The sequence below is a fragment of the Augochlora pura genome, chromosome 1, assembly GCF_028453695.1.
Source record: "Augochlora pura isolate Apur16 chromosome 1, APUR_v2.2.1, whole genome shotgun sequence".
Lineage (NCBI taxonomy): Eukaryota > Metazoa > Arthropoda > Insecta > Hymenoptera > Halictidae > Augochlora > Augochlora pura.
This window is the reverse complement of record NC_135772.1, coordinates 11,382,194-11,405,737: the sequence shown is the minus strand read 5'-3', so window position 1 is coordinate 11,405,737 and position 23,544 is coordinate 11,382,194. Positions and strand designations below refer to the sequence as shown.

The 23,544-nt window shown below is 38.6% G+C and overlaps 1 protein-coding gene across 5 annotated transcripts in view; it reads right to left on the bottom strand.

The window, feature by feature from the left end:
• Positions 1-23,544, bottom strand: part of Sesn (Sestrin) — a 248,374-nt gene that overhangs the window by 68,111 nt on the left and 156,719 nt on the right. Inside the window, exon 1 of one of the 5 annotated variants that reach the window (XM_078185936.1) lies at positions 8,518-8,554. The exons of the other annotated variants lie outside the window; for them this stretch is intronic. The gene's annotated coding sequence lies outside the window, so the exon portion shown is untranslated. Of the gene's footprint in view, positions 1-8,517; positions 8,555-23,544 lie in introns of those variants that run through there. 5 annotated transcript variants of the gene reach the window in all.

Below are 23,544 nucleotides of genomic sequence, written 5' to 3'. Positions count from 1 at the left end.
TAGTGCCTCATCGGAGGGAGACGCTTGCGTACCGTGGAACAAAACCATCACGATTAACTGACACCAGTCACGTGTACGCGTTTCCCTTATTAGTAGAAATGATCCCTTTCTGTTAGCCCCAATTTCCACGAAACGGGGGACTCGAGTTCGGCCGATTATAAACAGACAATGCCTCCTGACTGTCGTCACCATCTCTCTCCCACGTGGTCGACATTTTCGGCTAGGAGCACTTTAGACGCTTGTGCCTCTGCTTTGTTGTTACGAAGGTTATTCTATAGGTATTGATGAAATCGTTGTCTTAAATTTATTCTAAAATAACGGAAGATAGAAATAAATAAATATAAATTTTCTATGATTGTAAGGAACAGAAATGAAACCAGAATACACAATTTCTTCTAATAACGTAGGTAAGTTAAAAATAATGTAACAATATTATCAAATACTTCTTATGTCATAATAATTCTATATTTTAGTTACTTAGTTTCGCTATAAATGTATAAAATTCTTGGTGTTAAATTTGTTCAAATCTATAACATAATTGGATTTGCCCGCTACACGTTCAAAAATATCGAATATCGTGACCGCCAGTAAAATATGAATTAAAATTGTGGGAATATCTAACGATGAGGCTACAGAAGCAAGCGTGTTCACGTGGACCACCAGCTACTCGAAGCTCGAATCAGTAGCCGTGATCCCAGATTACGAGCGAGGCGTTGAAGTCACTTTGCGAAACCGGTCTTGTGCTCGGTGTCCAGGCCTCGCCAAACCGAGACGAGGATACAATAATAATAAAATTATCAGGCAATTGTGTCCACGTGGCATGGACGATGAAAGGACAAGCAGTTTCGGCTCTTGATCTTCGATGCCATTGTTGCTCGTCGCGATGTACGATTACCACCGTGATTAATTTGTTAGGGCCAAATATACTGGGTGACCTACATGCGTTTGTCACTTTGATAGGAACTTTCACCAACGATGAGTTTCTGTGGAACGCTAGGAACATCTTCTGGTCCGTCCACTTTTTTTTCCATACGACCTAAAGATCTCTAAACACATTCCCCAGTATTTTTCCTGCACACTATACAGTGGGCCCTCGACCTTCGTGCACAATTGGTTTCTGAAAGTGTATGTGAATGTTAAATGTCGAAAGTAGAGGGATGTAACAAATATGCACCAAAAACGGGGTTTTGAAGTATTTATTTATTTGGCTTTTGGGTGTTTTCTTTATAAACTTGTCAAGAGTTAGTTGAGTACCTCCTTTTTTTCTTTTTGGGATAATGATGTCTATAACACGCAGTGTCTTTTTCTATTGCCCTACGTACTTGAGATATAGGTTCTCCATTGGGATCGCATTCTTCCATAATAGTTAAAAATTTGTCTAGATGCATAGAGGCTTCGTTCATATTTTTAATTGTGAAAGTATTGACCTTGCAATCGGAACTACATTGTAATATGATGGTTAATGTCTGATGCCCTCTGGGAGTTATAATATTAGCCTGCTCGACTCACGATGTCCACTCATACGGAACATTCGAAAGGCTTATTAAAAGACTTATTGTTAAAGCCGCAAAGGCTTACAAAGTTGAATTTTAGCGAATTGTGCGAAAGTCGAAAGCCGCCTGTAAAACGCTACATTCGCTGCTAGTTTAATTCCGCTACTTCGTTGCATCACGATTCACTGTTCCCATTTACCTGCAACGTCTCGTCTTCATCAAGCTTCAGAAAACGGCAGTCTCATGTGTATAGTGATTCACTTAATTCAATTATTTAAATAAACGGTTCAATCATTCATCGCGCAAAAACGCATTTTATGCATGAGTGATGTAGGATGCATCACCATTTCACTTTCTTGAGCCTAATATCGAGGCCACATATTTTTAAAACGTGCCACTTTTTATTCCTTAAAGAATATTTATAGAGTCGTGCACATAATAGGTACAAGAAATAGTATCGAAAATTCTTGTCTGCTCGAATTTATCGACTAACTGTAGTATAATAAATACACGAAATTTAATTGAGCTTATTATTTCGCTAGCAACAGATGACACCGAATCAGGAAAAATGATATTTCATTTGCAATCACTGGTATCATAAAAATGTTTCTACGAGAACCTTGATTGATTAACACTTCATTCAAGCATCTATTAAATTTAAGTAGATCTTGTTATTGTTCTAAAATGATAATGTACGTTAGTCGTATTAAGACCTGGATGGCACGTGTGTCAAAATGTTGCGTATAACAATGAAATTAGATGATTAGGTATGCACATAATTACCCGTGCCATCGTTGGGGAAATACACTGTTTCATACTGTTGCGAAACACTTCTGCATAGTAGGGGAAACGAGAGGGAATAAGTCACGTCAACGACGATCGGTAGAAGCTCCATTTCCTCTTACATTATTTTCCTTTGCGAGATAAAGTCTCTGTAACCGTACGAGAGCTCGTTTCCCGCAAAAGTCGAGAGTCTCGGTAATGGTGAAAAGCTCTTCCAGGGATCCTCGTGGCCGTTATCGTTCCCAGACCTTTCTCGTGAACTGATCCGGACGTTGATTTAAGGACGTCTCGGGCTTCTTCCGTTCTTCAGCAAAAATGCAAAATCAGAGGGACACCGGCGCTAAATAAACATTGATCAACTTTTATGCTCTTGCGTTTTGTCGATCGACGAGCTTGCGTTTTCTCCAGCGGGCAGGGTTCAATTTTGCGAACACTAAAATTGTTCACTTCAACGAACATAATTTGTTACAAAACTACTGGCAATTGTCATACCTCCAGGATTAAAAATATTCATTTAAGAAAATCAGTAAATAGTTGGTTACGCTCGAGATCAAAGGGCTAAAAGAAGCTGCAATCAAACCTGTGATCAAGGTAAGACGAAGCTTTGGTAAGACGTTTCAGCTTCGAGCGCGTGAAAAACATTCCCGTGCGATGGAATGGAAAAGGTTTCGTACGGTCGAGAAAAGGTTGGCCAAGAAAAACGTGTTTCACTCCCCTGGATCGCCTTACCAGGTTAATTTCTACTCCAATCTCGGAAAATTCCAGCAGGCTTTTGTACTCGGGAAACCCAGCTGGACGATTCCTTGAGGAGAGATCCTTTGCTGCGCTATATATAAACGCCCCCTGCGCCTTTACTAAGGAGCCAAGGATGCATAAGGAAGGTTGGAAACGTCTACCTTCGCCCGGCGATTTCTTTATTTTTCCATCAAGCGTCCAAGAATCGAGGTTGCAATCTCGATAAAATGATTTGTAGCATTATTGTCGCTTACGTCGGCTCTGTGCTCGTCTCAATCTATCATTCGTTAAATGCTACTGAATTTAGTTACAACGTTCTTTTCATTGTCTTCATTTTTCTATCACTTGTTCGTGCCGATCCGTTCATAGCTGAGACATATTTAACCCTTTGCACTCGAAGCCATTTTAACTGTAAATATGAAATAATATTCCTGACTCATAGTATTTCTATTCTATGGAATAAAGCGCACTTTTATGCGTACGAAATTGATTTTTGCTACTCGTGGCAACAGTTTCACCGCTCAACAATTTTTCAAATCTAAAAATTATTGTTATAAAAATTATTTTGGAACGTAATAGAATAATTTTAGTGGTGCCTCAGAGTCACCATTCGAGTGCAAAGGGTTAACAGTCGGAAAGTGGTGCCGAGTCACATTTGATACAAGCTAAATTAGTGTTTAGCTTGTATCAAGTTAATAAAAAAAGAAATAAAAGGTTTTATTGTTATAAATGACCCAGCACCGCTGGCAAATTGTGAACTGCAGTGTTCACCAAGCCGTAACCTTGTGCTTGCTAGGTTTATTCGAGGGCTTCAGTTGCCTTATCGATCGACTTATACACATATACATATCTACTGTGTTGCATCATGTGAATTATACCTCGTTTGGACTTTTTATTTTTTTACAGCTTTTCTTTGCATCAAACACAACTGCTGTGTTCATTTTAGGTACTAAAAGGAATGTTATTATTGTTTCATTGTTTTTATATAATTTAATGTTTTCTATGAGTAAAATTATTAGGAAAAATTCATTTCTGTGAAAAAGTAATGATAAAAGAAAATTTGAACTTACGCAAGACCAAGTGTTTTTTTTTTTAAGAATTACAGTCAATCATAAAAATGTCACGATACCTTTCAATCGGAATTACTTTTTTAAGGTCGCATAACAGTTGACGGAAAGATGAATGAGACTAGTTATCTCAAAAGTATGTTTCATCTTTTGCTTTACATTAGCGAAATCATTTTCGCAAAAGATTCCATGAAATTCCAAGGCCAAGATAAATCCCTGGACTGAGTCATCGTTATCGCAGATCGTCTATAAAATACTGATGCAATCGAATGCGTCACGACTCTTTTTCTTCTTCTGTGCTTTCTCTGACGAAACCCATTTCGTATTTCGCGCGATTGCCGAGCCAAAAGCGTACGATGCTTGACGATGGACGATAACAGCAGCGTTTCCATCGATCTCTATTTGAACAATAAAAAACGTTCGCGCCTTCACAAGACGTTTCTCTGAGCGCTTGAAATTCGATTAAACTTCGCAACACCGGTAGCGCAATTAATGCAAATTTATTAGCGTTCCCGTTACGGTTCGACTCCAGCGTAATTAAACAATATTAAAATGTATAATAAGAGTGAGAGACCGATGACCGTGGTCAATGTTGCATTTCAATGAATGACTATTTATTTGCACACATTGCGACCGAAGTCTCCATAATTGAAAATCTTTGTTTCGTTAATTCCTCGGCTACGGCGGACTTTGAGACGCGCCGGTCTATATAATAATTAAAAATCTACGCGTCACTTCACCGCAATCGAATCCGTTACCCTACTTCGGGAACATGATTTTGATATAACGCGGCGTGAAAATATCGAGACCATTTTATAGCACGGTATTCTTATAACACGATCATTTTCTAACACAGCTGATATTGGGAGAGGAAATATTTTCATCGCGCACTATAATTTTGATTTACACAAGCAGGACGTTCACCTCGTACATACGAGAATGGTGGGAAACTCTTGGGGAAAAAGTGGGAACCGTTCACGGGACTCGGATCCACGACCTTTCGCATCGTAGCCGATCAATTTTGTCAAACACCCTTGGAACCCCATCGCCCCCATCCCCCAGCCATTCTGCGCTTATTTTTTTTAACGCGTTTACGATACAACACGAAACGAATTAACCGTGATATAAAAAGGCCGATTAAATTTTCGATGAAAATAACCCTTCTGTACCCAGCCCATATGGTCGTGTAAATATTTATACATAGAAAGATCAAGATCCGATCTAGGAGAAGTACACTGTAGCTATTAACCCTTTGCAATCGAGTGGTGACTCTCTGGCACCACTGAAATCATTCTATCACGTTCTAAAATAATTTGTATATCAATATAGTTTAGATTTTAAAAAATTGTTGACAGTGAAACTGTTGGTACGAGTCGCAAGAATCAATTTCATATGTATAAAATACACTTTGTCGCATACAATGAAATAATACAAGCCAGAGCAATTATATTAGATTTATAATTAAAATGGCTTCGAGTTGAAAGGGTTAAATCGCAACAGCGGCTGAAACATTATCTTAAGATCTGGTCGACACACTTGTCGCGGCAGACACTGGCATGAATTATTCCATGACGAACACTAATTCTGATTCCGAAATGTTTAGAATCGAGCCGTGTGAGAACCACGAAGTAAATAAAGTATCGTTGAATTATTAAAGACTACGGTGTTGTCGGTCGAAAACAGCCAGACGATTTGGAATTCGAGACTAGGCGGCGCGGCGGCGAAGTTTTCCATTGCCTGCGATCGAGCGCGCGCACGTGCACCGACCAGAAAACTTTTTTCCACAGTCATTTAATTAGTCACTGTCACGCCGGCTACGACAGCGTAGATTGCGAGGTTATTTAAAATACAAATCGGAATGCCAATCATTGACAACGATCGATCATCGTTTTCCTTTTCTACTTTCACTTTTACTTCGTGCACGCCGATTTTGATGCAACTTTGAGAGGCGGTAGTTTTTAGAAAAATATCACATACTTCAGTCGTTCCAACTAAGGATATCGAATTCGTACCATCGCACGTGCTAGCGACAACTTGTTTTTTTTTTTAAGAAACCGAAGACAGGTGCTTCTCCGATTTCGTTTATTTTATGGTAGGGTTAGGGGTTCGCGTAGCTTTTTAAGGCTGTAGCTCTTGTTGACAGGCAAACCCCAGGCGGTACCGAGCGTCTCGATGTTATGGCTACTTGATGGAGCACATTTGTTGACATAAATTTAGAGAGGTGGGAGGGTCATGCAATAATACGTATTTCAGAGAAACGGGAGATTTCTGAGGCCTTTCGAAGTAACTTTTTCCTTAGCGAAAATGCAATCAGCGGCTTTGTTTACGAGTTATTAACAATATACAGTGACCAATGAAAGGCGAGCTCGGCCGACGCGAAGCGGCCGAGTCAATGAACGAACGAAGCACAAAGAAGAGGAAGGCTCGGCCGCCTCGCGCTAACTGACCTGGCCTCTCATTGGTCACTGTTTTTCCTTAATAACTCGCGAACAATGCAGCGGCTAAAAATAGAGATCGCTGTCACGCAACTCACGTGAATTTTCTGCATTTTATTAACACGTAGAAAGAAACGCCGGCAAATCTCGCCGTCTCCAGCATTTGTATACAATGGGCAAGTAAAATAATGAGCAATCGCGCCGTCCGATTAACATACTCTCGATGGATAAAGTAACGTGCCGGTTCTCAACGGTTCTTTCCTTTCGTGCGATAGAGCAGGCCGATTCTGGAGGAAATTATTTATTGAGACGGGTTCGGTAATCCCATTGAACCTTTACTTAGCCGCCATTATTTGCGCTACCGGCCCGCGAATGGCTGGTAACGTGTAATTACCATCGCACTGTTATTCTTTATAATCCAACCGGGATTGTTCCGTTTGCTTTGCTTCGAGCGATCTTTAATGTTCGTAAAGCACCATTGCCGCGTTCCGTGTATTGTTACTTGTAATTTATGCCGCTCGGCACGCCTGCAATTATCCCTGCGGATCGTAAATAACATTACGAACCTGGCGCAAATTCACCTGAATTCAATCAAATCATAAAACATCAATAAATCAGCTTTCCATGCTGGCACATCGCGCGGTCGAACACTTCGGCTGTCATAGGAACGATCTCCGAGAGATAATAGTCGGTGAACGAATAATACATCGTAACCGAACTATACATAGATGACAGTATAAATTTAAGGATCGTACCAATGGAAAATTAATTGCTCTCGTTAGCAGTGGCTATCGATTTTACTAACAAAATAAATGATACGCGTTTAGGACGCATACAATCAACGTGTAACTATTGCTTGCGCCATCTATGGAAATTAAAGTATTATAAATGATTATCAATTGTTATAAAATAATTATATTCCTCAGTGTGTAGTATTTACCTAATTTTCTTCCAAGTTATTGCAATTACGTTGTTTTCGAGCTGGAGGAAGCTCGTATATGCACATTTCTACCATACATTTTTCAATGAAAAAATTCAACGTAAGTTAAATTATTGTACAAGTTCCAGGATATAGCGCTTAGCATCCCAAGGCCAGTTTCTACGAGTTCAGATATTTACAAACAAGCAATTTAACTGTTTCTGGATTTCTTTAACCGGATTAGGAAATCCTCGTCCGCAAAGGACGCACTTGAATCGATAGAAAGGGAGGATGGCTTGGAAATTAACTCGGCCACGAAATCTGTCCGAAAGTGGAAATATAGGGACCGGTTAAATATGGAATGTAAAGCGGGTAACGCCCACGGAGAGTCGCTTTTAGCACGAAAAAAAAAAACGGTTACGAGACGCGGCTAAAATTTTCGCCCGGCCGTCTGTTTTAAACGCGGCAACTGCTTTTACCGCGATTAAATGGAGCGAGGGAGTTCACGAGCGGCGGGGTTTCTGTCATTTTTAAAAAGTCCGGCTGGTGGGGCATTTATGTATGTATAACCTCGGTCAGGAATTCGAGCAAGAATGTGCCGAAAACATTTGCTGTCTACCATCTGTTGTTTGCCGTTCGCTGCCAAGCTTTGGTAGATCCTGACGAACGTTGCTCGCGCGGTCCGCCCACGTTTAGCGTGAATTGTTGCGCCAGGTTTCGCTAAACTATCTTGCTTGCATAGAGATTTTGAATTGGACATCATCATTTTCAAGTCCGTAGAAATTGAAAGTGCTTGTTCAATGAAGTAGAAACATGGTGTTCCTCGCAATGATGGATGGTTCTTTTACCTCATTCGATTAATTAGATCCGAATATTTGTTTGATTTCATTCACCAGGGTTGCGTAATTTTATGTATTCGATATTTTAATACGTAAGAATGGATGACAGAATATGAACAATTCTGTTGTAGAAATTTTGCATTGTATTAGGTTGGAAACTATGAAACGGGCGTCGCAGCTGAACATAGACTAAACAGAAACGCCCGTTTCATAGTTTCCAGCCTACTATATGTCAGTTTTACTTACACACGGACACTTGTAGTTTTTGGTCTAAACTGCTATTCGGTGTTCTTACCTGTAACAAACAAAATTGCACATTTTATTAGTAAGAAATTAACAGTAATATATTTGATTAATATATGAATTATATCCTATATTTTTAACGAAACGTATTAAATTTCATTCCTCCGTACCATTAGTTGGCAAATGTTCGTTTACTTGGCTTTTTATGTTAAGTGTTCAGCATAAGTCAATCTGTTCTAGTATATCAGATAAGCAAACGTTTAATATCTCGCGATTTATGTATGCATTACTGTGACCTGTATGTTTATGTTGTGTTGTCATTCGAAATCTTGGCTTCTAAACTAGCTTCTAGATGAAAGTGATAAATAATAACAATTATTTTCCTCGCAGTATAAAATGGAATAACATGAATTGAATTAAGCCTTGTAAAATGCAAGAGAGCTGAAAAATAATCCCTGGGATGGATTGAAACTTTTAAATTTCTGTTAAACTGAATGTGCATTAAATTACTCCAATTCTATAGAATTTGTACAATGGTTGGTTCGCCTATCAATGCGTTAACGAGTGAAAGGTAAAGACCGCAAGTGAGTCAAGCTACGGATGAAATGGAGACAGATCGTTTACGCAGAAAACAATGCACCGCCGTTATCATTGAGGTTGCGTTACGAAATGTAATTCTGTCGCGCACCTGTAGTCAGCGGATCTGCGGACCTCATAAAAATATTCATCGAGGTCGCCGAACGGAACATGAATTCCCTGGTTACGTTCGAGACACCGAAAGTTTAGATTTCCATGCGGTGCCTATATGCCACCGGCCTGCATAACTCATTCAAATACAAAGAACTCTCGGCGTTCCGAGCGTAGACGAGGTATGCAAGCTGAAACGAGGAAACTCGTATGTGAACACGTGTTGCAAACTTCGCGGGAAAACGCAGAAGGAATCTCTCAAAAATGGATGCCTTCCGGAGATACACTACTTTCGTAGCAACTAAAAGACTTACGGGATTTTGCGATCTCGAATTTTCCCAACTCGACCGGGGCCCAAAATCTCGAATACTGACACGCTGTTAACAATCTCGGTTTGTTGCTATACTTTGACAGTTTGCATACATAATGCGAAAATTGTTATTCTCACTCGAGACTGTTTAACAATAGAAACTTTTTAGGAGATATGCGTAGATGTTTGCACACGTATACGACTTTGGCAACTGTTACAAAGATACAAATAATAGAACCATTCTGCATGTTGTATAATGGTTAAATAACTTTCTTCTAAAGCCGGATTATTTTTATTAGCATTTACAAGAGAGATCTTGATTGATTATGGAGTATTGTACTGATAGGACAATCATTTCACCGATAATGACCTACCATGCCATTATTTAACCAACATAATGGAATCTCTGACTCTTTTTAATTGAAACCCGTTTCACTGACATTGATATAATGTTTACTTGTCAATAGTACTGAATAACTGTCATCCATACGCAAAGTCAATGTTCGTCAAATGAGTGTCAATGAAAGGTCGGTGATTTCACTATGTGATTTCACAATACTTAATATTCCAGCGAAATCAATGGCGGTCAAATGGTGTAGGTTAGGGTATTGTTGTTAATTTAATACGAACCTGTTGACAAACAGAAGACGCACACAGATGCGCTTATCAAAAAAGAGAAAAGTATTCTAAAAAAGGCTATCATCTCCCCACGTTAAAAAGAATACGCACATTGCACGTCAATTAAATTGTTGATATTGTAGGGCAGACACGTGGAAGAATGCTTTTATAACTAACATATGAGGAAAATTCTAAGATTAGATCTGTTTACTTACCAAACAAATCTATGTCGAAATATATCTTTTTGTGCGCTGAGTATCGTCGAGTGCGTTAGGAATCTGAACACGATGTTAACATCGAAGAAGTTCTGGAACGTGGTACGTATGGGGAACGTAATTAAACCACCTTGGAGACGAAATCCAACACATAGGTGCACACCGAAAATAACATTTCTAATGCACGTACATCACGCAGCATACCTTCGATAGACAAGCGGCTAGGAATAGAGACACATGCACCAAAACAGCGATTCCTAGGATAGATATGATGAATGCGGGGGAAAACTTGGCAACCGAAGATCGTGCAATCTCCGCTAACGAACCCCGGAATACGAAAGGAGGAGTTTCAGGATAACGATGAAGAGAAGCGAAAGAAAATCAGAAATGCGCGCTTAGCGTCGAACGAACCTCGACGCGTGGATGGAAAAGCGCCGCAGAATGGGATCGGCTGAATGGCGCATTATGCTAGTGACCAATGGGTGAATCGAGGAGTTTGCGAAATCGGTGTCGGCGCACGGGATCTGGCAAAAAGCAAGGAAACAAGATGACAAACAAATCAACGTTGGGACGCAGCGTTGCCCGGAATTTGTAAATGAAACGCAGGCTAATGTATTTATTCATAACAATTGCTTTCGTCGCCTGCGAAATAGTAATGACGTAGAAATGTCGTCTTCGATGTACTAATTTCGGTTAGGTCAAACAAGAAAGTGTCTTGAAAGTAATTGATTGGTAGGATTTGTTAAATTTTTTGTTAAAACGTCGTGGATCAGGATTGATTTATACGTTGGCGCAAAATTCAATAATTATGCTAAAATAGTAGGCTTTGTTGACCACTCGTGCATCTGAGAGGAATTCCAAATTAACAACGTTATGATAATCAAAGAAAACAGCGAGCATGACCTCGATTTTTCAACAACTTCGACACAGTTTTCGGGTTCCATAAAAAAAAACTCATAAACAGATATTCATAAATGCACGTTTCATCATCGGTTATGACGAGTCTCATGAACCTGGAGTCACTAGAAATCGACGCAAGAAATGCAAAAATCGAGAGAAATTCTTTGCTTGACGACATCTTCTATCGGAAAAATTACAAAACTCGCTCGAGACAGATAATGGTCGTAAACATAATGTTTGATAAATCGTATGACAGTTGAGTATAGAAATTATTTCAGTAGGAGTATTAAAATGAAAAATTTCAAATACTTTTTTACGTAATGTGTATCGATCGATACGCGAATCACGACAGTGACGGATGGGAGGGTGGTACCCTCCGATCGTTTATTGGCAGTCATGCGATCCGCGGCATCAAGATCGTCCGAGCAGGCCGGTCACTCCCGTATTCATGTTATGCACGGGTTGCGCGCATTGTGTACATGTTCCACAAGCGACCGGCGATGTATGCACATGCATTTAGGTCGGCCCGGTATCTCTCCTGCGCGTATATGAACGCGGCTGCAAAATTAGCTCCGTGTTCTGTCTTTCGTTCTGTTACCAGGCGCGAAACCGAGCCGAATCCGTTCCGGCGCGGCCGTCCCGCTTCCTTCCACGCCGCCCATCTCGTTCGCGCTGATTTACGCTCGTCGAAACTTTTCGAGAATAAACATACCGCTCGGACTTAATCGCCCGACGGGACTGCGACTTTTCAACGCGCCGATAAATCCGTGCCAGAAAAATTTCGATCCGTGGCGAATCGACATTTTCCACATGGTGCATCGATTACCCAAATTGAGCGTAAAAACATTCGCGAATTATGAAACGAATTATATATAATAAAGGTTTAATAAAAGGTATAATAAAGGTTTCATTGCACTTCGAATGCATTGCAACTCTCGAGATGTTTTCTTCTTATTCTCGCGGCATCCAATATCTTTTTAACTTAATGTTAATATTTACGAATCAATGACGAAAATTAGATCTATATATATGCAGATATAGAACAGGGATATAGAACTTTTTTTCAAATAACATGATCCAAAAAGGTTTGGCAATTAGTCTTTTAGTCTCTCTGACTTGTGTTGCTTACTAAATTTACTTAGATACATCTTGTCGTTTTCATTATAACATATATTTCAATTCAAAAATTTCAATAATTGCCTAAGGAAGATTCTTTTCAACTTTAATTTTGAAATAAATGTGAAACCGATCCTGTTGTTCGGCATGTTATGTTTAGTATTAATACGTATTTTTTTTATCAATCATGTTGCACATAAATTAACAATTGCTTCTCAGAGTTTGGTCATATTACTCTTACTTTGTTAGTGTAATATTTGATCAGGTACCATACTTTATATTTTCTCCGTCAATTTTCCTAACCATTACGCTCCTATAAAAATTTGCTACTAAATCAACCGTTTGAATTGTGTCGACTTTAAATAAGCAATCAGCCAATGATACATGTTACATTTAATTATCAGTTCCTCGATTACACGGTAATTAATCATCGAGATACGCATCCAGTATCATAGCATTTCGAACGACCCTCGTATGATTGTCTCCTAATCAGTCTTTCTCACGGAAGTTACGCTCGTAGCATCGCGGAATCGTACGCCCTTGGTAGCCACACGTGGAGTTTAACGATTGCAGCTATTACGTCGGCCGATAAGATTACGTAAAAGCACAAGTTTGGCTGCTCTAAGCCCGACCTCCGGGATCCGAAGACAGACCCGAAAAGGAGGAAGAAATAGACGCACAATGACAAAGTAGGTGGAGCACACAAGGAAAACCGGTAAGGAAAGGAGGGACAGGAGGAGAGGAACGAAGACTCGTGCGGTGAACGAAGCGGTGAACCGGGGAGAGCAGGGGGGGGGGAGGAGGAGAGACGAAGAGGCGGAGAGAGACAGAGAAAGAGGGATTCGTATGACTGCGCTGGCTCCAAGCAGTCTGCTCCGCTCACCTCGATATTCCCGCGAGCAATGCCAGCCGAGATTGCTGCTCGGTACTTGACTCGCGTTCACGAGCTTTCACGAACACGTACGAAGTCGTGTGCATCGACGTGCAGCGCAGTCAGGAGTCAGGAGCACAGAATTGTCCACTTAGCGGACTGTCCACTAGAACTGTCGCTAATAAGATTCCCAGGTTACCCATCGCATATTCCGCTAAACGAAAATTAATCGAGTAATCCAGTCACCTCGTGAAACAGTCCGCTACCCGACTATGAACGTATTCTGATGTTTAAAACCAAAAATTTAAAGCATCGCCCCAATGATGTCTTTCAGATGAACGGTAATATAATAATCAGTTTGTTTTTAATTGTAATGGTACGTTTAATTACGTTCATGATTTATTATTAAATTTATTACTTCCATTGTCGTAACTATATTTTATTATTATTATATCATTATAATGGACTGCAATTTAATCAAAAGAAATACACAAGAAGAAATAATTTTTTAATACTCTTTATCCCTTCCGATGACATTCGGTGGTTAATTATAAATAAAAAAATCAATTACTGATATTAAAATAGTAGCAGTTCCTGTAATCAGATAGAAGACCTTATTTAGAAGCCACTGAAATATTTCTGATCTAGCTAATTGTCTCGTGATTACTCGCGCAGTCTGTCACAGAGAAGCGCTGTCGAGTCTTCATTGTCGTGGATCGCATGTTCCGGAGCAGAAAAAAGGCCGCATCCTCTGGAAGACTATCCCCGATCCTCTACCACTCTGTACCCAGAGTCTAAGTACACGATACATTTTCACGAGACTTTCGAACGCTCGCGGAATAGGCGAAATTTTCGCGGAACTGCCCGGAGTTTCACTTCCACGAAGCTACCACGGTTATTGCTCTGAACGTAAAGAAGCTTCTCCGTCCGTATACACTTCCTTCTTAGACTCCATTTGCGGTTGTATCGCGGAATTGCGTGCAGTCGCTCGTAAACAGAAAGACAACAGACATTTAACTGTTGTATGGAGAATGCTTTTGATGATTCCGTGGCAACCATTTGGAATTGGCCTTCTTGCGGGTCAGCCGATGAAGAGAAAAGTTGGAGGAGAATAAGACCCGAAATGTAAAATTGTACCCGCAATAATCTAGTTTTTATGGTACTAACCTATCGAGGTCTAAAAGTAATTGATATGTGCTGATTTAATTTATAACAAGAAGGAGATTGTATTTATATAGATTTCTCGATATTTTTATGTACGCTTGAATTATAATTAAAAGAGAATTTAATTTCAGAAGCTTTAAAAGAAAGAACTGTGAAATCGGACATTTTGCAGTCCGGTAAGTGAATTAAACGATTGTTATTCGTGAATTATACCTGCTATTGTGCAACATAACTCGAGAATATTTCAGCAATACTGTTGCATTTGTGCTCGTATATAAACCGTAGAATTCTCCATTGAATGAATCTCCTTTATTCGCGATATTAATTATTTAAATAGTTTTCTATAGACCCGGCTCGTGTACATCTCCGTTCGTTTCCGGAACGAAATTCGAATCGACGAACTTGCGACGAGCGAAGAAAATGACAAACAAAATTGAACGAATGGAAAAGTATCACTGCCGTATTAAAATTCAGCCGTGTCTTCTTTTTCCTATTGCATAACTAGGTCTTCCGACCTCGAGGCAAAACCGATATTAAAATTCATCGGCGATACGACAGCTTCGAGTATTTTAGCAGGCAACGGTATCTAGCAGCGTCGGTGCGCGCTCGATATTAAATCCTACTGTCCTCGAAATAAGCGACGCTTCGGCACCGGATAGAGAATTTAATTTGGTGTCGCTCAAAGAAACCGTGGCAGTGCTGCGCCAGACACGACCAATGCGACGCTTCAAATATACATTTGATTCGCGAAGCGGTTCCTCCTGTTGAAAGATCGACGTCGACCAAGACGAAGGAGGCTGGAATTGATTTAGCAATTATACTGTTGTATATAATATTATCTCTATATTTGTTTCAGGCGTATTTTACTAAACTGATGTATACTTGCGGGCTGCAAATGGACTTACACCACTTTCAAAATTAGACAATTGTAAAAATCGTTTAATTTCAATTTTTAATGACATAAAATAGAAATAGTATTTTTAATTTTAGACGCTAATTACATTGCTAAAATTACAAGATATTGATAATATTTACTTATGCTTTGCATGTGGCAGTGTTTCGAAATATGCATGTCTTTATATTTTTCATAAGTAATAGTCCTGGCACCTTGGTACAAAGGCGCCAGGGCGATTTTTTCAAATTTTAGCGGTCTTCCAGGACGTGTAGATAATCAATTTATAGTTTTAAATTCTTTAGGCAACCATCTGCTAAGCCACCTACCTCTGTCAATTGGACTTACACCACTTTCATAATCACTGATTATGCAATTTCATTTACCGACCAATTTTAAATTGTACAAAACGTGGGAATTTTTTAAGAAATTAAGCACGGACTAGTTATACATAAAAAATTTACATTAAATTAAGCATGAATTACGTGTAATATCTCATTTTTTTCCGAAATGGACTTACAACACTTTCAAAATAAACGGTCCAAATAGTCAAGAAAAATGTATAGGCTTTCGTGAGGAATTTTGAGCGGAGGAGAGAGCGTCGAAGACGAAACGATTGAAATGCGACGGAGGAAAAAGAGTAGCCAAGGAGACGAGTGAAACGACGGGACACTGCCCGATTCTAAATCTGGCGATAATACACGAAGTAGGCACGCCCGCTTAGGTCCAGAGCCTCGTCGTAAAGATCGTAGAGAACCCTGGGAATCAGGGGGAAGGGAAAAGGGGCGAGGCGCGGTCGAACAGACCGTTCATTGTTTGTGGGGATGGACCGTGTATGTATGTGTATACGTTTCGTTCTAATTTCCTTCCTGTTTACGTTCCCCACGATCACTGGACAGCTCATCTGGCTCCTAGCTGAAATATTTTCGTCGATTTTCGGCAGTTGCCCGTCGTTAGCAACGGTGGAGAGCGGTTGTTCCCATAATCATTTTTCAAGTATTTGCCTCGTTTCGGGGCAGGTCTAGCAAAGGTGGAGTTTCACCTGCTCCGAACTTGGTAGCTTGTTTTATTCCGAGGCACAGCTTCGTAATTCAACCGATAACGTATTATGTAAGTACCTCGAGACACTCGTACTAACTCGTTCGTTTACTTTGGTACTCCTCTGGGAGAATGTTCTTGTCACAGTTAAAATGGTTAATCGATTTTCATGAATTTGTCGCAGAAAATTATGTATTCGGATGTATACCTGTATTCTGTGGAAACATATTTTTTAGCTGTTCCTGTTCATTTATTTTGCGTGAACTCGTTTAGCGTGTAAGCCTTTATTCATACGGTATGTACACCTGTTGTAGCCGTGTCATAATGATACACTACAAAAAGTTTAACTCACTTATTTTTCATAGTTTGACTAAATTATCTACGTTCAGAAATAGAATTTAAGTTCTCTAGAGTTTTACTTAAAAAAATTGTGACGAAATAAGAATATTCAGATAAATCAGATCGTGTCGTTTTCTCAGGAATAGAATGGAAAATACTTTGCTCCAAAATGAACAATATTTAACTCGAGTAATGTCTCAAAGAAAGTTTCAAGTATTGAGGACGCCTTGAATCGTCTCCGCAAGAATGGATATTAATTAAGGATTGATAAAATATCGCACTAATGTTTCACGCCTCGGTCACAGTGGCTCCATGCGGCGAGGGTTAATCGCCAACCGATGACCCTGTCAACTTTATTGTTCCACAACGTCTATCTCGTCAAATTTATTAGAAAAACAACCCGTGCTTCAACATTTCCAACGTTCCCAATACCTTACTTAAATCCAGGTGTTGAAAATCATTGGTAACGTTCTTGAAACAGTTATGGAAAACTGAACAAATTTTGTAACTATTGTAAAACAATTATCTACATCGATTATTGCTTATATATGTTCTACAACTGTTATTTTTCAGCAATACAAAATTTTACAAACACGTGATCATATCAAACGCATTTTACACTTAACCCCTACGTTGATCAATACTTGTTTGCCACTAATAAATTTTAATAAAGTCTCTGAGAGAGATAATTTGCGTTTCTTGTTTATCAATTTTTCATTCAATGTTTAAGGTGCTCGAATAATATCCATATTTAGTAACTCCAAATCTTCATAACGATTTGACACGACATTATTAGACAAGGAATTAAATATAAAATCTACGCTGTTAATACGCAGAGGAAATATAATATTTTTATTTTATATAATCAAATTAAAATCGAATTGCATAACTGAAACTCAAAACTGTAAAAAACAATTACAGAATAATTATAAGGTAGCGAACAGTTGCTGTGCCATTTCTAAAAATTTTCCCTCATAATTAACATCGTATTAGTCGAGCAAGACGTATTAAATAAAGAAATAAACGAAATAAAGGAATAAAAAGACTTGAACATACGTTATTCGACAAATATAATGCTAATCGTGCCCGGGAACAAACCAGAGGCCCAGCAATTGGTTTCCGCGCCTAAAGCGGTTCCACCACCCTTGCCGCAATAAAACTTCAGCAAGAAGTGGTGAATCATAATATTCCATGAATGCTAATCGTAGATAAATTGCCAGTTACTCGGCGTGCAAACTTTCCGCGCGCGTTCGCCGTCGTGAATCACACAGTCGCGAGACAGTTTCTGTCACCGCGATAAAATTGCAAGGTTCCGATAGTCGCGCGACGATGCCCGTTCGTTCGACTATGAAATGGCAAGTTTTTCGCGGCGTATAAACGACCCTCGCCTCGATGGAAAGTTCCGCGTCGCGACGGGGTTAGCCCGCTACCAAATGGACCGGAATGGCAGAAATTCTTCCGGAGTGTTGCGGGGAGGCGGCGATTCACGCGTAACTTCGGCCACCGCCACGGTTCGTAAGTTCGGACCTCGGAGAGCGCAGGTGTCGCCGGAAGTCGTTTTACGAGCGAGCGGAAACGTAAATCGGAGCGCGGCTTTCGTCACGGATCCGAGGAAACTGAATACACAGGAGGGACCCCGGTCGAACGGTACTCGCCGGCTCGATAAATTTCAGCGCGGTGTGTGTGTGCCGCGGGGTTCGTTCCCGCTTCGAAACAGCCGCGAGCGTAAATCGTACGCGAGATGCGACAGGCTCTCGCTTTTCGAAACGCGCGTCGCCGAGAGTATATTTGGTGACGGGTCGGGATTTTTATATGGCTGTCCAGAGAAACTCCCTTTGATCCCTGATATGCTTATTTTCGACCCTTTGACGACGTAATGAAATTATAAATGAAATTACAAATTGCACCATTACAAATTATTCTATATCAATGTTTTTAATTTGATTTAATTTTTAACTACAATGCCGAATCCCCTCTTGTCATTTTTCCTTAATAATCAAGAAGTATATGCAGTTTTAAATCTCCATTCGAATTTCAGAATAATTTACTTTTGTGAACGATTTTTAATTCGTTGTTAACACCTTGCTGTACTTTGACAATACAAATAATTAAATATGGATGTTATTCCGTTCTTTAAAATTGGAATAAAATTCTAATCCCTTGTTATTAATATTTAAGAATTCAAGTAAATTCAGGCACGGTATAAACATTAATGTTCTGTCCCTTCTAAGAAATTGTGCCAATAGGAAAATTCCTAATTGCGGCGACTGTGAAGGAAATGGTACGTCAAGGGGTTAATTTACATCTGAAGGTGGCGTTTTTACGTTTATTGATTTTAAAACTACATCAATTATTTAGAGTGTATACAAAAATGTCGACCTACGCAAAGAACAAATTGCGGAATATTCCTCGAGACACTTGTGTAAATATTTTTAAGAAACGCATGTTAATAAGTCTGACTCGGATGCTTGTAAAGTATCGACATTGAATGAAAACTAGCGCCGAATGCATAATGAATAATTTGTTTCTCAATCAGAAAAATCGAAAGGAAACAGGTTGAAAATATTATTGCAATTCTATCGAATCATCAGAGTTATTAAGGAAAGAAATAAATGTCTATGTAGTTCCTGCATCTTGTAAATAATTAAGGCAATTTTTGGTTTCCATGAAGATATATACTATAAAATTTTAAAAGCAGATTAATCTTCAAGTAGATAAATACAATATTGTTACTCAGTCTGGTAAATAGTTAAGATTTCACGATTTTTAACTCTCTATTGATTCTGTCTTGTAGTATTTCCATTTTATGTAACAAAGTGCATTTTATGTATAGGAGATTGATTCTCGTGAATCGTTCCAACAGATTCACTTTTAACAATTTTCTAAATCTAAACATTGTTAGTATAAAGTTAATTTTAAAATATGATAGAACAATTCTAGTGATGCCTCAGAGTCACCACTCGAGTGCAAAGGGTTAAAACAAAAATACTTCTCCTACGATTTAGGCGAGAGAAGTATTTATGGAGAAGTATTAACTTGTGAAATTTATTTTAACTGAAGATGGCCAATATGATATTGTTTCCAGTGTGAAGTCGTCTTCAGGTGCCGAGCCAAGCGCATGGCAAACTCTTGAATAGATTCAATCGCGGGAGTGTCTTCTCGGAAGTACTCGGATGCATTTCAATGACCTCGGTCAAATAAACAGGCCGCGCGGTGAATACCGATCATAGGTTAATATGATTTCTACATTCGAACACCGTGATCTCTTCAATGAGCCTGTTCCGTGACGTGTTATTGTTTATCGTACGCCTCGTCGCCGTATTAGGTTCAATTTATAGAATCCGTTCAGACAGGAAACAGTCCGAACGATTCGCTTTAGACAAAAGTGGTGTAATATTTATTCCTTCACGTTTTACATTTATACCTTCACGTTTTACATTTATACCTTCACGTTTTACATTTATACCTTCACGTTTTACATTTTTACCTTCACGTTTTACATTTATACCTTCACGTTTTACATTTACACGTTCACGTTTTACATTTACACGTTCACGTCCAGGTGACAAACGTACAAAAATGGTCTGTTTCAAAATGTGTTCATATTTATCTCAAATAGATTTGTGCTGCATAACACTATTATTAAACAAAGAGAAAGAAAATAGAAAAGAAAAGATTCATTTATATCAGATACTTTAATAAATTTTTGTCGAAAGTAGCCTATACTGTACTTATTACTAAAATATTGCAATATAGAAGACTGAGTATCTTTATGAAAAATAACAATTATTTAAGCTAATCGTAAGAGAAATTAATTCAACGGAAATGTCCTTTCTTTTTTAATAATAGTAATAAATTGAAAAATATAACACCAAAAATATAAAACCGTATTTAACAACTTAGCTGCGTCGATAGATTTTGAAGACAAATTTTGTTATGCGTTTTATCGATCACACTGAGTGTAGTTTTTTTGATAATTGTTCTAGAATTAACCTAAAGTATGCGAAAATTATTTCCGCCATTTCCTTATGACGTGTATACATATACGTACGCAGCTAAGAGGTAAAAAGTTTTCCTTTATTTCTAAGATTTTCCTAAGAATCAATAAAGAGTTAAATGTCGTGACATTTTAGTTAATTATCAGACCGAGTAACAATATTGTATTTATCAAAACCAAAGATTGAAACCAAAAATTGTCTTCATTATTTACAAGACGCAGGAACTACATAAATAGACATTTATTTTTTTCTTAATAACTTGAATAATTTAACAGAAATACAAAAATATTTTCAAACTATTAATTATTAAATATTCTTGCTATATTGCATTCAATCTTCCCATTTTTATTATACCTGCGTAAAGACTGCTGTCCATTTACTATTATATCATCGGTCTCTCCAGAAAGATATTCGTTACGTTTACAATGATTACTATAGCATTTGACCGGCAATTTTACCATCGGAGACGACATTCAGCCATACCGCGCATTGTTCGTCGCTCGCCATCGAGGAACAATCGAAAGATTTACGTCGACGCATTGGCATGGAACGGACGGCAATACAAAGTATCGCCACCGCTCGCAACAAAAACGAGGGAATGATTGCATCTTGTATTCGCGAATGCGAGCGCGTACGGCAGGAGGGGAACGACTGGAAAACCGGAAAAAAAAGGCCAGTCCGTCACGTTGCTCGGTCGCGAGAAGAATGAAGAAGTGACCCGGGCTGGTGACTAATCAATAATCTCGTCAGCGAAACGGCTGAGACAATAATGACAGCTGGCCGGCAGTCGACTCTCTGATCGCAATCGAGCGCTTCCAAGGTTCGTGTCCTCGGGCGATTCGCGGGTCTCTGCCAAGGACACGATCCAGCTATCCCGGCCGACACACGTGGTTGCATCACGGAACTGTTGCACCTTCGGCTGTCTGATCTCATCGCCATTTCTACGAAATTCTTTCGAGAATAATGGAAACGTACACTCCCACCTTCGCGGACAATGGATTGTTCCCGTGGAAACGTTTAGCGTGACCAAGGTCGAATGCTGCCGGTTTTAGCACGCGAGCTTCGGACTTTTTCGCGATACCAACAAGAATAACGGTTGACCATGATTTGTCGCTTGCGTGAATTTGACAATATTCACGGACTGCAGATAATAAGTTCCGCCAAAATACGTGGTGTTGAGGAAATACAAATTTGCCTTCATTTTTGGTGGAATAAAACATCCTTCTTTGTCAAAACTGTTCCCTCTATATTTGTAAATGAACTTTAATTGCATATGAAGTAATTACTAAGGCGTGAGAGATATATTTTTTTGGCAAACAATTATGGTTTCATATGTGTCTATGACTACTATCTATTCGTGGTGTTATATTAATATTTATAACACATTAGCAGTTGAAACATCTAAATTCGCGTGAAAGAAATAATTACATGCTTTAAAGATAAAATATACTGCGAAACTTTATGCATTACCTTTATGTATCATCTGTTGCAAAAGCGGATGTAATTTAAAAATTCCGTTCCTTTCTTTAATCACTTGAATAAGTCGGAAGCAGTAGATTGTTAAGCGCTTTCACTCTTTACATCATATTAATTTACAGATGTTGAATTACAGGTTTCCTGATAAACGTACAAAATCTACCGTCTAATAATAAACATTTCGCTTTCAAATAGTTGAATTTGTAACTTCTTAATATCGGCATTAAGTCTATCAGGTTTTGTTAAGACTCGTATAAATAAACGGGTCCTGAGTCAACATCAAGTCGCAAGAAAGCTATAAATATTGCAATTAGTTGAGAACTTTTTAATTCGGCTAAAGTAGATTCAATCGAATTTCCTGTTGATTCTAATGCGCCGTTGAACAACTTTCGACCGATTTTAACGCCGAAACAAGTTATACACCCCGTTGAAAAAGTCCGCGTCATAGCTTCGCCCGCAATCGCCGACCTGTGTCGACAGTTTCGAATCGGCGGAGCATAAACGAACGTTCCAGTCTCCGAACTTTTCATGTAACGAGCCGATATGCCCGGGGGAAAAATTCGCGACACGATTGCGCAACAAGCGGACCAAAACAATTTCGTAAAAACACGGACACAACGTTTCGCTTTCCCCCCGCCGGTGAAGTCTATCGACAAAAGTGGTGACGAGTCGAGGAAACGCTTTATCCTTGGGGCGCGCAAGTGCACAAGAGTTCAAGGATCCACAAAAACGGATCACGATTAAAAAAAGATTTGATGTCCGGGAACTACTTCAAAGATAGGTAACCCTTGTACTTATGTTTTTTTTTGTATATTTAATATTTATTTGTGTTAAATATATCAGATATTTAATGTATATATAAATGTAGACACTATTTTATTTATAATAAAACAAATTAATAAAATAACGCTGATATTAAATAAAAATTAAGGAATATGCTCCTTAAGTTGCAATAAAATAAAATAAAGATTTCTTAACATAATTGAAATTATTATTTATATTAAATATATATAAATTTGGACACTACTTCATTTATAATAAAAGAAATTACTAAAGTAATGCTAATATTAAATAAAAATTAAGAAATATGCTTCTTAAGTTGCGAACTAAACTAAAGATTTCTTAACATAATTAGAATTATGATTTATATGAAATATATATAAATATGAACACTACTTCATTTATAATAAAACAGATTAATAAAATAACGCTAATATTATTGTAAATAAAAATTAAGGAATATGCTTCTTAAGTTGCAATAAAATAAAGTAAAGATTTCTTAACATAATTGAAATTATTGTGAAATTATTTAAATTCCTTTCCAATACTCTGTATTTTATAATAATTCGTTCTAACTATAACGACTCCTCCATTTGGACGTGATTCCATAAATAGCTTGACGACGC